The following is a 15,605-nucleotide window of genomic DNA, read 5'->3' as shown; positions in this document are numbered from 1 at the left end:
GAGAGAGAGAGAGAGAGAGAGAGAGAGAGAATGACTACAAGCAAACCTTTCCATCTGTAACAGACAGCAGACAAGAGACAAGCTCTGCCTGGACTGTACTATATATCCTCTATAGAAGTGGTATTAAAAATCAGGGTCGCGACCCAGGGAACAAACGTTTTTGAGAAAGATATCTTGAAAAATAAAATGTTTTTGCGTAAATGTATTTATTGGTTTCTTTTAATTTTGATAAGATATAAACATTTAATGAATTGAAGGTTATTTGTTGATGTAAAAATGTAAATGTACCGATGTTAAGGTTGTGCCATTAGATTTGGGGTGGGTTGGTGTCGCGAGAAACTATTGCGTAAAAAAAATGGGGTCCCCAGAAATTCTGCCGGAAAAAATGGGGTCCCTGCTGAAAAAGTTTGAATACTACTGGTCTATAGTCACACTCTATTTTCTCTTCGCTGTGCTCCCTCACCTGACACCCAGGAACTGAGGCTGCTCCCCAGGGGCGCTGGACTCACTCTCCATCTTTAGTGAATCAATGTGGGCGATGGAGATGACAGTGGCGGCCACGTACCAGGGCAGGCCCAAGAAGGAGCAGGCAGCCATCAACACCCCCACCCAGAACAGGTCCAGGTGGTAGCCACACCCTTTCTGCAGGGAGGGACACACAGTAGAGTAGGACATGAATTCACACTGCAGGATGTCATTGAGGTAACTGTCCTATTAAGTATGTACTGTGGGCCCTAACGTGACACCAGAGCCCAATTAAGGGTCTAGGAACTAGATTTTACTACTACAAGTATGTCTTATCTCCAATATAAATGACTCATCATTGCAAACAACCTGTCTGATGCCCATTGTGTCCTCCAAAAGCTGAGGCTAAACTAGTTATCAATGTCTTCACTATAACAGGCTGGCTGTGTATTTAACACAGCACATCAAGGTCTCCCTTGTGAAAGAGGTCTCCTGACCTCAATGGGAGTTTCTGGACAATAAAAGGTTAAATAAATCAATAAAAACATCCAACTACCCTCAGCTTGTTCTCCTTCCGGTTGACAATGACAGCACTGATCTGCTGGTCCATGAAGATGAGGATGGTGACCAGGAGAGCAGGGACGAAGCTGGCCAAATACACCCACCATGGGTTCTTCCCAAACGGCAGCACTATCCAACCCCGGTCGGGACGTGTGGGCTAAAGGGAGTCAGTAAGGGGCAGTGTCAGAGTGACCATTCCTTGATTAAAGGACAAACACAAACATGTACACACCCCTTTTGTCCCCAAAACAGCCTCAATTCGTCAAGGCATCCACTGTGATGTTGGCCCATGTTGACTCCAGTGCTTCCCAAGTCAGCTGGATGTCCTTTGGGTGGTGGACCATTCTTGATACACAGGGTAAACGGTTGAGCGTGAAAACCACAGCAGCATTGCAATTCTTGATTGAAACCGGTGCGCCTGGCGCCTACGTACTACCATACCCTGTTCAAAGGCATTGTCTCCCACCCTTCATCTACACTGATTGAAGTGGATTTAACAAATGACATCAATAAGGGATCATAGCTTTCACCTGGATTTATCTGGTCAGTCTATGTCATGGAATGAGCAGGTGTTCATAATGTTTTTCTACATTCACTATAGGTTTATGCCTAGGGTATGGTCAGGAACATTACTAATATTTTAAACCTGTTTCTTTACCTTAAATTCTGTGGGAACGATGAGCTTGGGGGTTTTGAGCCCAATTAACCTGTCCAGACCCACAAAGGTCATAATGGCCATGAAGATGGAGAAGTCACTGATGAGCTTCCGCAGCTGTTTACAGAAGCCAAAGACAGAGCAACAGACAGAGCAACAGACAGAGCAACAGCCGCCGACACAGACAGACGGAGAGAAGGACAGACGGAGACACAGAGACAGACACAGAGACAGAGACAGACACAGACACAGACACAGTGACAGAGACAGACAGACATAGTGACAGAGACAAAGACACAGACAGACACAGAGAACAAAGCAAAGCAAAAAATATAAAACAAGTCTAGTGTGAAACAAATCATCTCTCAAAGAACAACAAATGCAGAGACACAAACACATTAAAAACATCTGAAATGCATTGAAAATCATAAGCTGTATTCAGCTGTAACATAGGTGGAATAGAATATTGTGAGGAACATGCAGTTTCAGGTCACCAGGGACACCAGTACGTACATTGAGGATCAGGGAGGGAACATTGTTCACTGTTTGGGATTTGACAAAGGAGACACACACACACAGAGAGAGAGAGAGAGAGAGAGAGAGAGAGAGAGAGAGAGAGAGAGAGAGAGAGAGAGAGCGCAGGAGCAAAAACATGGAGGGGGGAGTTGGGGGAGACAATGGTATACAAAAGTTTGGATATAAACATGTTTTGGTCATTGCTCTTATTTACACCCAATCTCTATGGACATTTATACTAAATCACCACAGGAATGTGTATTTTCCACTGGCTGGAGAGTTTTGAACATATCAGATTTTTGTCAGAGCGGATGGTCGTGGGGGCGGAACATAATTATAATAATTGATATACTGCAAATTGACCACAACTAAGACAAAAAAATAGATTGTGTCTCAATGTAGTTTTCAAATACAATCACGTGTCTTTCTTTTGAACAGATTTGTTAAATGAAATACATTTTTTGCTGAATTCCTGGTCTTTTTTAAGTCTTTTTTAAAATCACTTGCAGGAGTGTTTTGGCCCGTCGGCCGCTTGTTACCGACCCCTGGAACAGACTATCTGTCTTGAAAAATATGAAACTGTGGCTGCATTAGGCTGCCAATTGTGATGCAGCCTGTATGTCACTGTATAAAGATCCAGCCCCTCTTCAGTTCGTTCTGGTCTCACCTTGGTGGGGAAGTAGCGACTGAACTTGAACTTCTTGAGGGAGACGGTCATGGAGTAGGTCCCGAAGAACAGAATGAAGGACATGAGGGCCAGGTCAGGGACGTACTTACAGGTGTTGCCCACCAGAGAGCCTCCGTACTTCACACACTCCTTCTTACTGAGCTGGCTCCAGTCCAGGCCTGTGATGTTTAACTGGTAGGAGAGAGGGAGAGAGGGGTGGAGGGGGGCAGGGAGGGGGACACAGTTTTACAGGTGGAAGAAAAAGGTGACGTGTAGAGAAAACGATAGGCATGGATGTGAGGGTTTGTCGGGAGAGAGAGAAAGAAAGAAAGAAAGAAAGAAAGAAAGAAAGAAAGAAAGAAAGAAAGAAAGAAAGAAAGAAAGAAAGAAAGAAAAAAGAAGAAAAAAAAGAAAGAAAGAGAATAACAGGGAAGAGAGTGCGGGAGAACAAAAGGGAGACAAAAAAAGAAAATGAACAGACTCAAAAAGAAAATGAACAGACTCTTTAAACAAATAGTTCCCACTTGGCTTAGTGTCATACTCCTGTTTTTTAAGTAGTATCATTAAAGTTTGAGTTCAAACAAACAACAACTAGGAAGTCTGTTGAGTCAAAAAATGAAATATTGAAAAGCCCTTAAGGCCTAATGGGTATTCAGCAGGGTGTGTTGTGTTTCCAACATAACACCAGCTCTAACATCTACTTAAAAAGACATGACAAAATACACATAGAATAAAAACAACAACTTACTCCAAAGAGACTAGAGGTGTTATCAGTTGGCACTGGCACTAAACCATTGAAGATCATTGAAGCCACTGTTTAAGATAGAAAGAGACAGAGAGAGGAGGGTAATGAAGGAGAAATTGAGATGCAGAGAGGGAAAACAAGATGACGGCAGAGTCAGGGGACAAGAGAAATACAAAATAAAAGAAGATTTTAACAGGTAGACTTTGAGACTTTAAACAGAGAGAAAGAGTAGTTAGTTAAAGCTCATGCATACACAGGAAGTGTTACTCACTCGCATCAGACAGCAACCATTTGTGTGTGCAGCAAAAACAAACGTGAGACAAATCAGTTACAGTAGTCAAGTATCTTCAGTCAATTCTCATAACGTTTGCAATATAAGATTTCGCAATGCAATAAACGTCTCCAGACAGGCATAAAGGTATAATACATCCTTATATTACCAAACCATTCTACAATCTTGGTGTCACCAAACCCCTTGGCGGTAGCCAGGTCCTGTTTATACCCACATTTGTTAGTGCTATTGCCATTTCTATTCCTGTCAAACRTTTGACATGTTTGGCGAGACAATTCCATAAGGAGCTGTAATGAGAGAGTGGAAACAGACTGACACCCAGGCTACTAGGTCCTGATAACCTCATCATAACCCTCTTCAACCCTTTAACAACCCTTATATCCTCTGCTGGGGACTCTGCACTTCACTAATATTTTATACAGCTAAGGATGGACTCACTGGGGTCTGGGGCCAGGCACTCGCACTTGTAGGCGGTGACATAGTCTGGCTTGAAGTCGGTGTTGATGGGGTAGTATTTGAAGGAGCCCATCTGTAGCAACACATTATATCAACAGTTAAGTGTGTGTGTGTGTGTGTGTGTGTGTCTGTCTGTGCCTGCATGAGTACATGTGTACTCGCCTGCGTGTGTGTGTGTGCGCGTCTGCGTGCATGCATGTGTGTGACCCACCATCTTCTTGATGGCGTCAGAGATGAAGATGAAGGAGATGAGGCTGGAGAAGCCCTCCTCTGTGAAACGGGTCATGTACTTGATGATGTAGCTGGCGTCCGTGGCGACCAGGAGGAAGCACTGCAAACAGGAGTGGATCCCGATCCACAGACGCAGCTCCATGTAGTCTATACCATTGTTCCTTATAAATAAGAACATTATTGATATAGGGGCAGAATGTGGAAGGCAGGACAGTCTTTTTATGAAGATGGAATGGACGCACACTCTCCAAAAAGACACATCAAATCTTATCTCACCATTGTGCCATTCATATAAATGTCTGATGTGCGTGTTGCTTGAATTCTCATCAAATCAAGAGGAGGAACCATATGTATTCAAATACTACATATAGGCTACAGTGTCTGATTGTGAACTGGGATGGGGTTGAGCTCGCTCACTTGCTGAATTCGAAGAGCAGTTTCTCAAAGATGAGGATAGGTCCAGTAGAGCTGAGGATGATGAGGGGCTGACCACTAAACAGACAGAATACTGTTCCTGACAACGCTGTGCCCAGGAAACTCTCCATCACACCCTGAAACAGAGAAAGAGAGAGAGGGCAGGTGGGGGAGAGGGTAGTGTGAGAGAGAGAAAAGGAGACAGAGAGAGAGAGAGAGAGAGAGAGAGAGAGAGAGGAGAGAGAGAGAAGAGAGGAGAGAGAGAGAGAGAGAGAGAGAGAAAGAGAGAGAGAGAGAGAGAGAGAGAAAGTGAGAAAGAGAGATAGAGTTAAATTCTACAACCATCTAAGAGGAAGCGATTCCCAAACCTTCCATAACAAAGCCATCACCTACAGAGAGATTAACCTAGAGAAGAGTCCTCTAAGCAAGCTGGTCATGGGGCTCTGTTCACAAACAAAAACAGAACCAACAGAGCTCCAGGACAGCAACAGCAACACAATTAGACCCAACCAAATCACGAGAAAAAAWATATATAATTACTTGACACGCTGTAAAGAATTTACCAAAAAACAGAGCAAACTGGAATTAGCCATAAACAGAGAGTACGCAGTGGCAGAATACCTGACCACTGTGACTGACCCAAAATTAAGGAAAGCTTTGACTATATACAGACTCAGTGAGCATGGCCTTGCTATTGAGAGAGGCCGCTGTAGGCAGACCTGGCTCTCAAGAGAAAACAGGCTATGTGGAAACTGAGCTGCACTTACTAACCTCCTGCCAAATGTATAACCACATATTTCCCTCTGATTACACAGACCCACAAAGAATTCCAAAACAAATCCAATTTTGATCAACTCCAATATCTATTGGGTGAAATAACACAGCGTGCCATCACAGCAGCAAGATTTGGGACCTGTTGCCACAAGAAAAGGGCAACCAGTGATGAACAAACACCATTGTAAATACAACCCATATTTATGTTTATTTATGTTCCCTTTTGTACTTTAACTATTTGCACATCATTAGAACACTGTACATATACATAATATGACATTTGAAATGTGTATATTCCTTTGAAACTTGAGTGTAATGTTTTTGTATTGTTAATTTCACTTTTATTTATTATCTATTTCACTTGCTTTGGAAATGTAAACCTACTGTATGTTTCCCATGCCAATAAAGCCCTCTGAATTGAATTGACAGAGAGAGAGAGAAAGAGATGAACAAATGGATTTAGTTCAGTCACTGGTCCATATACTGTATGTATGTGATGGATAGGGCCAGTGACTGAACTAAATCCATCTCTCTCTCTGTCTCTCTCCCCCCCAATTACCTGCTAGAGTAAGTTAGCTTCCATACATTTATTTGTTTTGTCTCATTTTGCAAATCATCGACTCAGAAAATGAGGATATGAATTCATTGGCCCTACCCTGGGTACCAGTCTGTTTGTGCTAACATTCCTTTCATTGTACTTTGTGATATGCCAAACATATTGGCATATGACACGGAGTATAAGGGGTGGAATGGTAACACAAAACAGTTCTGGATTTCAGGCTAAAGCAGCCCAACCTGGTAGTTGTCTGTGGCGTCTCCCAGCAGGCCTCCGAAGGTGATGGCGTTGGTGATGCAGCCCAGGTAGATGAACAGCACAGCAGAGATGGACTGGATGTGAAAGCCTTCATAGAAGTCACTAAGCAACCAGGGTATTTTTCTCTTGATGTCAAGAAACAGACCTCCACAGAACCTGCCATAGACACTCTGGTTATGATGCAGAACTTACCACAGACAAGGACAAATAAAAGGACACACTTGTTACCACAGAACCTGCCACAGGCACAGACACAAACACTCTGGTTACAACAGAACCTGCCACAGGCACAGACACAAACACTCTGGTTACAACAGAACCGTGCCACAGGCCCCACAGACACAACACACTCTGGTTTACAACAGAACTGCCAACGTCACAGACACACACTATGGTTACAACAAGAACCTGCCGCAGCACAGACACAACACTCTGGTTACAACAGAACCTGCCACAGACACAGACACAAACACTCTGGTTACAACAGAACCTGCCACAGGCACAGACACAAACACTCTGGTTATGATGCAGAACCTGCCACAGGCACAGACACAAACACTCTGGTTATGATGCAGAACCTGCCACAGACACACACACAAACACACTGCTTACCACAGAACCTGCCGCAGACACACACAAACACACTGCTTACCACAGAACCTGCCGCAGACACACACAAACACACTGGTTATGATGCAGAGCATGCTACAGACACAAAAAAACAACAAACTTGTTATCACAGAACCTGCCACAGACATCAATCAAATATATTTTATAAAGCCCTTTTTATATCCAAAATTGTTACAAAGTGCTTGTCACTGACACTCTGGTTATGATGCTGCACACGTTCTGTTTAAAATGTTTTATCATCTATTTAATGCATCACTGAGTCACTTCGTTTCAGCCTGTCTGTCGTTTCACCGTGTGACTGGATGGGCCAATTGAACCGCTGATGATTTAATACAATAATTTTGGGCCGATGAGAAATGGAGAGGCGATTATCTTGGCTATCCTGACCGCCTGACCAGTCACTTTACTCATCACTCCTGAGTGAGTGAATGTTCCAAATGTGAATTAACAAGAGACAGGACATTTTAAAGCACATTTAGATGCAATATCCCTTGAATACTAATAGGTTGTCCCAGCAACTCAGCTCTATGTAAAGGCCAACTAAAGGTTCCAATTCCACTCTAGTACTCTACCTCATATCTCAATTCACTCAGTAGTCGTCCTCTCTTATCCCAGTTCAGACCCAGTTTCTCTCACGTTACCATACTTCCTAGTCTTCTAACGTACATGCAAACGGTGTAAATCCCAGTTCCCACGCAGTAGCCTACCTCCCAGTGTGTGCCAGCTCCTCTCCCAGTTCGTGAGCCACTGGCATCTCCTCATCCTCAGCGAGGCCTCCACCTCCTCCCGCCGCACCATTCGGCTGACCCAGCTCATTCAGAGAGAACACTGACTTCCTGTACACACAGGAAACAGGAAGTACACACCGGCGGAGAAGAGAGGTATAGGAAGTGATGATGACATACATACTGAGAAAGACTGCCACATCTGGGTCTCAGAGTTGACTCTTGAAACTTAAAGCGTCTTTGGGTTTTAGAAAAGCGCTATCAAATAATACTATGTATTATTATTAAGTAGGGGGAAATGACTAGAGTCCAACCTCTTGTCAGCCGAGGTCACTTTTTTAGGGGGCTCGATACGTATTTTGGGGTCCCACTCTCCGGGCGGCAGCACGATCACCTCATCCAAGAACTCATCTATACCTGCAATCAGATCCTCTCGATCTCTAGCCTTGTACGCCACATCACTGAACAGCTAGGGAGAGAGAGAGAGAGAGAGAAGGGGGTGAGATAGAGAGAGAGAGAGAGGAGGATTTGAGATAGTAGACGAGATAAAGAGTGAGAGCAGAGATAGAGAGAACGGGGTAGAGAGAGAGAAGAGAGAGAGAGAGAGAGAGAGAGAGAGAGAGACAGAGAGAGAGAGAGAGAGAGAGAGAGAGAGAGAGAGAGAGGAGAGAGAGAGAGAGAGAAGAGAAGAGAGAGAGAGAGAGAGAGAGAGAGATGAGAGAGAGAAGAGAGGAGAGGAGAGAGGAGAGAAAGGGGGTGAGTAGAGGAGAGAGTGAAGGGGTGACATAGAAAGAGAGCAAGAGATAGAGAGAAGGGGGTGAGATAGAGAGAGAGAGAAAGAGAGAGAGATAGAGAGTTATTACTCTGCACTGCAGTATCTGATACAAGGTTCTGACCTCTCTCCTCATTAGGTAATGGGATGCATACCCAGGGACCTATTCTTCACATATGACAGTGGTGGGACTCTGTTCAAAACACCTGTCTTTTATGGTGAAATAACAGGCTGTTGCCTGTCTGACATAAAACATTTATATCCATGATATTTTGATAACGAGAGGCTGAGTGGTACCAACAGCAAGCCATGAAGGAATCATTGTCACCATGTGGAGTTCTGGCTGACTCAAGTTAACACACCATCAAGCCTGTATTTCTATGCCATCTGTAATGTCATCTGTCATGTCAACTGTCATGTCATCTGTCATGTCATCTGTCATCTGTCATCTGTCATCTGTCATCTGTCATCTGTCATCTGCCATCTGTCATCTGTCATGTCATCTGTATTCATGAAAAGAAAGAAACATTGACAGACACTTACGTCATCCACCATTAGGGTAGCTATGGCTCGACCGATCTGATTATAGGACTTGGCTTTTCCTGTTGGCCCCAACAGAATAAACAGGAATCTGTGGTAGTTCGGGGGGAAAGAAACCTCAACAATGGCTCASAAAATGTCTAAATACAGTATGTGCTGCATGGGCATAAGAACAGATACAAGGGACAAGGCAAGATGTAGCCATTATGTACAGCTAGTATGTATATGTCAGACATTTTTTACATGTTAGTCCTTTAGCAGGCGCTTTCATCCAGAGCAACTTACGGTCAACCAAGGTTAGGTAAGGCTTTGTGGGGAATAGGTTAGGGTCCACAAAATGTCAAAATATGTGCTTGCATGAGCATAAGAACAGATACAAAGAACACAGAGAAAAATACATAGACAGACTGACAGACAGACAGCTGGACCAATAGACAGAAAAGAGTAGCGGTTAAAAGAGCCGAAGCGGCCCTGGTAATACGTGCCTGGATGCTAGAGTCAACCCTGGTAATACGTGCCTGGATGCTAGAGTCAACCCTGGTAATACGTGCCTGGTGCAGAGTCAACCCTGGTAATACTGCCTGGATGCTAGAGTCAACCCTGGTAATACGTGCCTGGATGCTAGAAGTCAACCCTGGTTAATACGTGCCTGGATGCTAGAGTCAACCCTGGTAATACGTGCCTGGATGCTAGAGTCAACCCTGGTAATACGTGCCTGGATGCTAGAGTCAACCCTGTAATACGTGCCTGGATGCAGAGTCAACCCTGGTAATACGTGCCTGGATGCTAGAGTCAACCCTGGTAAATACTGCCGGATGCTAGACAACCCTGTAATACGTGCCTGGATGCTAGAGTCAACCCTGGTAATACGTGCCTGATGCTAGAGTCAACCCTGGTAATACGTCCTGTGATGCTAGAGTCAACCCTGGTAATACGTGCCTGGATGCTAGAGTCAACCCTGTAATACTGCCTGGATGCTAGAGTCAACCCTGGTAATACGTGCCTGGATGCTAGAGTCAACCCTGGTAATACGTGCCTGGATGCTAGAGTCAACCCTGTAATACGTGCCTGGATGCTAGAGTCAACCTCGGTAATACGTGCCTGGATGCTAGAGTCAACCCTCGTAATACGTGCCTGGATGCTAGAGTCAACCCTGGTAATACGTGCCTGGATGCTAGAGTCAACCCTGGTAATAGCGATGACCTGGATGATGCTAGAGTCAACCCTGGTAATACGTACCTGGATGCTAGAGTCAACCCTGTAATACGTACCTGGATGCTAGAGTCAACCCTGGTAATACGTGCCTGGATGCTAGAGTCAACCCTGGTAATACGTGCCTGGATGCTAGAGTCAATCCTGGTAATACGTACCTGGATGCTAGAGTCAACCCTGGTAATACGTGCCTGGACCCTGGTAATACGTGTCAGACAGACAGACAGACAGACAGACAGACAGACAGACAGACAGGCAGGCAGCTCATTACCTGGTGGGCACAGGAACCTCTGTCAGTCCTCCCAGAGTGGTGGCCTGGGCCAGGCGGACAAAGGCTACAAAGGGCTTATCCAGGAAGTCCACTTCACCCACCAGAACATTAGATGCCTCAGCATCTCTAGGGATCTTTTTCATGAACTTATTCCTTAGCTATGGAAGGAGGGAATGAGGGAGGGAGGGGTAAGAAGGACAGTCAGAGAGAGTTGATACATCAGGGCATATATGGTATGGACACTGGATTTCTTGTCAGCATAACTGACAAGAACATTTTGAGATGAAATTTCATCATATTTTCAAGTTCAAGTTTCAAGTTTTTTTTGTACATATATACGCACATACATATCCTAATATGACACTAATAAAGGATTCAGTTGGGACAGGGAAGACATTAGATATGTGTATACAATAGTGTTRTCCTGCATGGCGTTGTCATTGTGTTCTATCAATGCCCTTGGCCTTTCATCTATCCACTCACTCATCTGTTTGAAAATATCATTACATTTCACCTCACTGCTGTTCTGGCAGCTTATGTTTTTGCTGGATAAAAGAAACTAGTCTCTGAGCATAACATTTAAAGCAATTCTAGTGAATGTAAAAAAAAACTATATCCATTGGAGACTGGGGCTTGACTGTGGGAAAGAAATGTGTCCGTATAACCTGAACTGACCGATCGCATGCAAAGGTGGGCTGCAAATGAGATACTAACGATCTCACCCGATATGAACGTACAATCCCAATGCCAATCCCAGTCTCTACATGTGAGGCAGCAGAGGCACGAGGATGGGACACTGAGAAGCACGTGTCCCAATGGCAGCTCAATACTGACCCAGACAAACCTAGCACAGTCACGGGCAATGTCAGCTTATCTATGGAGGCCATTGCCAGCGACACACACGACACGTGGGCTATCACTAGCAAACTGGCACATGTGACCTACTGTTTATTCAAACATGCCCCTACGACTACGTTAAGTAAAAACCACTCATCCAGAGACTAATAGTGGTTAGAGCGTTGGGTCAGTAACCAAAAGGTTGCTGGATCAAATCCCTGAGCTGACAAGGTAAAGATCTGTCGTTCTGCCCCTGAGCAAGACAATTAACCAACTGTTTCCCGCGTGCCGAAGACGTGGATGTCGATTTAAGGCAGCCCCCCGCACCTCTCTGATTCAGAGGGGTTGGGTTAAATGCGGAGGACACATTTCAGTTGAATGAATTCAGTTGTATAACTGACTAGGTGTCCCCCTTTCCCTAATCAGTGAGGGGAGTTTATGTAGATTGGCATAGCCTGGAAACCAGCCTGGTTCTGCTTTACACTAGCCAAACAGATGCAGGAACAGTCAAGTACCCAGAGATGTATTCATTGATGTGTCTACTGAGTTAAACATGGCATATTTGTCCAGCACATTATCTCAAGACAATTATTTGGGCATAAACTTGGCAGAGGCAACTGTTTCAACCCAATGCTCAGCACAATACACCTGACCTATCATTCACAGCATTACAACTCTTCTTACAATGGAAGTCTCCTGTGTTCACGGAGGGGCTGTATTTCTCACTGGGTTTAAATGCTACTGTTAAATCATCCTTAGACAACACTGAGTTGTGAGCCTGCCTGCTCCCCAGATAACTCTGTGACATGAACACTAAAACAAACACAATCCAAGATTTAATTAACAACACTGTTTCCATCGGGCTCCCCTGGCAACAATGAAACACAACTTCAATCCAAATCCTCTACAGCATATGTACAGAAAGTAACATTAGATTACCGGTTAAATGTTATTTAATACACTATATGGCATGTACAAACACCCATATACACTCAGTATAGCAAACACTAGGACCACCTTCCTAATATTGAATATATTTTGCCCTCAGAAGAGCCTCAATTCATCGTGCATGGACTCTTCAAGGTGTCGAAAGCGTTCCACAGGGATGCTGGCCCATGTTGACTCCAATGCTTCCCACAGTTGTGTCAAATATGCTGGTTGTCCCTTGGGTAGTTTGATTCACACTGGAAACTGCTGAGRGGGAAAAACCCAGCAGCATTGCAGTTCTTGACACAAACCAGTACTCCTGGCTCCTACTACCATACCCCGTTCAAAGGCAGTTCAATCTTTGTCTTGTCCATTCACCCTCTGAATGGCACACATACACAATACATGTCTCAATTGTCTCAAGGCTAAAAAAATCCTTCTCCTCCCCTTCATCTACACTGATTGAACTGGATTTAAGTGACGTCAATAAGGGATCATAGCGTTCACATGGACTACACACACTCAACACATTTTGCCATTACAAAATAAGAAACATTCATTCCTGCATTAAAAACACTCTGGTTGCAATTCAATCAAACAGCTTTGCAGAAAACTAACATCATCCCTGCTTAGAGATAATGACATTTTCAGTAATGTAACTAACCTAGATGAACCTACATGAAAAAAATATACATTATATTATGACAATAATTCAGTAAAACCAGGATTTTCTCTGTGCAAGGATAATGTTTGATTGAATTGAGCCTGCTGAGTTGTAATGTTATATTAGTGGGTCACCTGGTCTGTGCTCGGAGTGTCTGAAATGTCATTCATGCTCCTACTTTGGGCATGACCTGCAAAACAACACAGTACATATAAACAATTGCTTAGGATATGGAGAGGGTTCTAATTATCGAAGAAAAATGTGCAAATCATTTTTTTCAAAATGAAATTAGTTCATGCCATGAAGACGATGAAATATTGTCTAGTATAGTACATATTATTATATATTGTCTAATATTCTAGAGCTTTAAACACATCTGAAAAGACAGGGAAATAATTGGATATTTAGAAGTGATACAAGAAGTCAAAGGAAGAGAGAGTGTAAGAAAGAGAGAAAGAGAGACAAACAGGTTCTAGAGAGATGATGAAAGCAGTGAGAGGTACATAGAGATAGAGATATAAACTTATCTTGCTTTGGCAATGTTAGAGGTACAGAGAGGTACACAGATAGAGAGAGGTAGAGAGAGAGAGGTACAGAGAGAGAATGAGAGAGGTACAGAGGGAGAGAGAGAGGTACAGAGAGAGACAGAGGTACAGAGAGAGAGAGGGAGAGAGAGAGAAAGAGAGGTTCAGAGAGAGAGAGAGAGAGGTACAGAGAAGAGAGAGGGGAGCAGAGAGCGAGAGAGAGAGAGGTACAGAGAGCGAGAGAGGGTCAGAGAGAGAGAGAGAGAGTACAGAGAGAGAGAGAGAGAGAGAGAGAGAGAGAGAGAGAGAGAGAGAGAGAGAGAGAGAGAGAGAGAGAGAGAGAGAGAGAGAGAGAGAGGAGAGGAAGAAGAGAGAGAGAGAGAGAGAGAGAGAGAGAGAGAGAGAGAGAGAGAGAGAGAGCAGGTACAGAGAGAGGTACAGAGAGAGACAGAGGAGCAGGCAGACTCACGCAGACGACCATAGCCTCCTGGCTGTGATTTCATGCGGAGGTCTTCTGTGGAGCGGTTGAATGCGGCCGCTGCACCTGGACTACGGGCTACGGAGGGAATACAAGTAAAGAAGACAGGAGACTGCTGAACAAGATTATAATTTCCCCTTGGGGATAAATAACGTTTGTTGAATTTAATTGAATAAAACTGAGATTATTGCATGAAAACATGTGTGGTCAATTGCAATTAATGAAAGTGTAAGACAGCCTGGGCAGTGGGCATACAATTTGATGTTTGAATGTATATAAGTAGAATACAAATGTAACATTTAGCAAGTACTATAATGTGTCTCAAGCTACTGACGGCCATACTTGACCAGAGAGCATAGGGACACTCACGGGCACCACCACCGCTGGCCTTGCCCATGTCAGCCAGAGAGCGGTGGATAGGCTTTTTGGTCTGGTGCCTGTGCTTCCTCAGGAGGACAAAGCTGATCTTCTCTCTCAGGTCAGGAGATAGCATGCCCTCGTCTACCTGCTGTTCAATGATTTCATCTGGAGGAGAATGTGGTCTTATTATTGTTTGTGTAGAATCACTCACGATCACCACTTCATTTCCTTCTTGGTACCATAACACKTTTCTTGTCAACAACTGAAGGCTACTAGAATCTTAATTTGAGCTAGTTTGCTACAGCAGGAAAATAATCCTGCAGCAACAGGAAATGTGAATTATTATGTAGATTATAATTCATGGACATTTTTGTAGGTGTTGAAAATCAAGTCTGAAATTTGTAAGTGGTAATTACAAACTTCAGAAGCCTTTTTAAACCTCAAATATACTACAAGTTTTACATTTCCTGTATTGCAGGTAAGTTCTCATGCAATAGGGTGATCAAATTAAGATCCTACATCTGTACACATAAGCTAACTGTTCTTAGAAGGGCAACCATGCTGAAATGCCTCTGCTTGTCAATTGTGACAGAGACTTTACATTTTTTACAGTACTACGTCTTAACATTAGGTAAGAATCACACAAACCTGATTTGGCATGGATTAGTGCTCTGTACAAAGGAGTTTGTGTTGCTCACCAACTATCTGTGGCAGTGAGTATCCCTCCAGATCAAGCAGCACAGTGCCGGTCTGTATACAGGTCCTCAGCTCAAACAGACTGTGCAGGGACAGGGTGGACACATGGGGCTTGCTCCACCTCTCTCCTCCCTCCTCCACCTTCTCTTCAAACTTCACCCACCTGGACCACAGCACAGGGACAGATAGAGGACATGAGTTGGAGGCGTCAAATGAGTTGGAAGTTAAAAATTACTAATGTCGAATCTGGTATTAGGTCAACACTGACTGAAACACTGACTGCACTCAGACATTCAGTAGCTCAGACATTCAGTAGCTCAGACATTCAGTAGCTCAGACATTCAGTAGCTCAGACATTCAGTAGCTCAGACATTCAGTA

At 43.9% G+C, this 15,605-nt stretch overlaps 1 pseudogene; it reads right to left on the bottom strand.

Moving 5' to 3' along the window:
• LOC111957560 (electrogenic sodium bicarbonate cotransporter 4-like) overlaps positions 1–15,605 on the bottom strand; it is a 38,884-nt pseudogene that overhangs the window by 3,964 nt on the left and 19,315 nt on the right.

This window comes from Salvelinus sp. IW2-2015, linkage group LG33 (genome assembly GCF_002910315.2).
Source record: "Salvelinus sp. IW2-2015 linkage group LG33, ASM291031v2, whole genome shotgun sequence".
In the NCBI taxonomy this organism is placed as follows: Eukaryota; Metazoa; Chordata; class Actinopteri; order Salmoniformes; family Salmonidae; genus Salvelinus; species Salvelinus sp. IW2-2015.
This window is presented reverse-complemented; position numbering and strand designations above follow the sequence as displayed.